Raw genomic sequence first — 2,774 nt, 5'->3', positions numbered from 1 at the left:
CTGAGACCGTCCTGGTGTCCCTGTGTTGGGTACGGCCTGAGTCTCTCCCTGGCAGAGAGTCTCTGGGTCGCTCTGGACTGTGCAAAGTGGGAGGGAGGAAGAGCCATGCCAAGCTCATTCCTTTCCCCTGATCTCATCTCTTTTTGGCCCAGAGCTCTGCCACAGGAGCCCTGGGCTGAGTGAGCTGGAGACTGGCTCAGTCGCCTGCAGAGCCTCAGGAACACATCTGAGCACCAGGCACGGGAGCTGGGGTGCAGGACCCTGTTCTCTCAAACACTGAACCATGAAGCCTGCAGCCCTTCTCTCCTCCATCTGGGAGGGAAATTAGTCTCTGCAGAGAGTCCCCTCAGAGGGCAGGGACTCCGGAGTGGATGAGGCAAGCGGGGTTCCTGCAGGCAGGAGCAGCCCGTGGGTGGTTGCACAGGGTCTGCTTGCTGGGGCTGTCATCCCCCCATCCTCTATGTACTTTCCTGGTCTCTTCTTCACAGAGTAGGCTCTGCAGTGGCTTGGGAGCAAGATCCAGCTCACAGAGAGCGCTCAGGGAGGGTTGTTAAGTGAACAGCAGACCTAGGCATTTGAAAACTCAAACGTTCTCTCTTTCTCCCTTCCTCCCTTCTCCCCACCCCCATTTCTGTGGTACTGGCATCCAACACAGAGCCTCACACATGTTAGGCAAGTTCTCTACCACTGAGTCACCATCTTAGTCCAAGAAATGCTCTAATTTAGCAAACTACAGAAGTGCATTGTGAGGGATTTTTTCTTTCCCCTAGACTAGCCTTTGGGAGTGGGGGTGTCCCTTCAGCTTTGGCTAGGAAGATCCCTTGGGGTTTCAGCTCAGAAATAAGATGAATTAGCGTTTGAGATGTCAGTCTGGCTGCTGGGAGCAGTAGCTGCAGCCTACAGGACCCTCCCCTCCCTGCCATCTGTCCCTGACTGACCTGTGAGTCTGGTGACCAGCTGGAGCTGAAATGGGGGTTCTCGTACCCTGACATTTTGTGTGACCCTAAGCTTCTCAGTTGAGAAGGGAGACATGCTGGGGAGAGAGTGAAGTCACACAGGTGAAGTCGACTCCAGCTTTGGAGACGAGGGGTGAGATCCTGGCAGGCTGTAGGTTGTGGACAGCAACAGACACTGCGAAGACTCCAGAAAACAGCAACCTGTGATGTGGTTTTCAATCATTTTAGGCCGTGCATGCTGAGAATTTTCTCATAGATCAGCAGTTTTGGTTATTTTCTGACAAGAAAATGAATTATAATTCAAACCTAAAGGCATGATTGACCCAACTTTGTTCTGTATTATTATTGTTGTTGTTATTGTTATTTTGATTTTTTGAGGCAGGATTTCTCTGTGTAACAGCTCTGTCTGTCCTGGAACTCCTTTGTAGTCCAGGCTGGCGTTGAACTCATGGAGATCTGCCTGCCTCTGCCTACTCAGTGCTAGGGTTAAAGGTGTGTGCCACCACTGGCCAGCTACTATAATTTTTTAAATTATTGTTGATTTTTATTTAGGTGCATGTATGTGTTCGTGTCTTTGTGTGTACTATGCGCAAGCGGTGTCCTCAGAGGCCAAAAGAGGGCATCAGATTCCTTGGACCTAGACTAATGGATGATTGTGAGCTGGCATGTGGGTCCTTGGAAGTGAACCTGGATCCTATGCAAGGGCTGGATCCTGAGCTGTCTTTTCATCCTCCTCTCTCTCTCTCTCTCTCTCTCTCTGTGTGTGTGTGTGCGTGAGTGTGGGTACCCACTGAAGCTACAGAATGGCCGTGGATCCCCTGGATCTGAAGTTACAAGCAGTTGTGGCTTTTGTGTGAGGGATGCGCTTGTTGGTGTAGGTGTGTGAATGTGTGGGTGTGAATATGGAGGTCGATATTAGTGTCTTTCTTCCACTAGGCTCCACCGTTGTTTTGGGAAGGGGTCTATTAAGTCTGAACCTCATGCAGGGCTTGCCACACATCAGGGATTGGTCGTCTCCACCCTGTCCCTTCTCCGCAGGCCTGGAATCACAGGAACGTGTGACCGCTGTGCCCAGCTTTTTATATGGGTTCTGGGATCCGAACTCAAGTCTTTGGGATTGTAAGAAGTTGACTGAGCCACCTCCTGGTTCCAAACATTTTAATGCAGGCTTAGCACTAGAGTTAGGAGAAAGAGAGACCCTTGGGAGAAAGTGACATTCACCCGAGATGTGGGTGTGGACTTCTAAAGAGAGTAGCAGATGGAAAGACCAGTGTCCACAGGTGGTCAGAGCACCTCAGGCAGGGAGGGCTATTGTGAAGTCCCAGCGGTAGCTGCACACATTCCTTTGCTGGCTTCAAGTTACATCTTAATGGTTGCTAAGGGCTCTCCTCCACCTTCTCTTTCTCTCTTTCTCTCTCTCTCCCCACCCCCAATGATAAGGGAGATTATAAGGTGACTTCGGTGATGTTTCGAATGGATTAAGCCAGGTAAGGTGAATCTGGAAGCCTGTAGGTTGGCCAGGGGTTTAGGACACATCCTTCTTGTCAACAGGGTTTCTGAGAGATTATGAAAAACTGCAGATTCACAGCTGGGAGGGGAAGGCCTGGACAGTTAGTTTTGGAATCTCCACTTCTTTACTGGCAAGAGGTTTTAACCAGATTCCTGGGTGAGGGTCTTGGTTCCTGTCTTGTATCCTCAAGATTTTTTTTTCATTTTTCCATCATACCTCATATTGACCTAAAAGGGGTATTATCTGCTGAGCCCCTGCTTCTCCTCTCTAACCTCAGGCACCCAGTCCCTCCAGGGAGTCTCCAGCAC

Source organism: Microtus ochrogaster, chromosome 8, assembly GCF_000317375.1.
Source record: "Microtus ochrogaster isolate Prairie Vole_2 chromosome 8, MicOch1.0, whole genome shotgun sequence".
Classification (NCBI taxonomy): Eukaryota; Metazoa; Chordata; class Mammalia; order Rodentia; family Cricetidae; genus Microtus; species Microtus ochrogaster.
The sequence above is the reverse complement of the archived record's forward strand: the minus strand, read 5'-3'. Positions refer to the sequence as shown.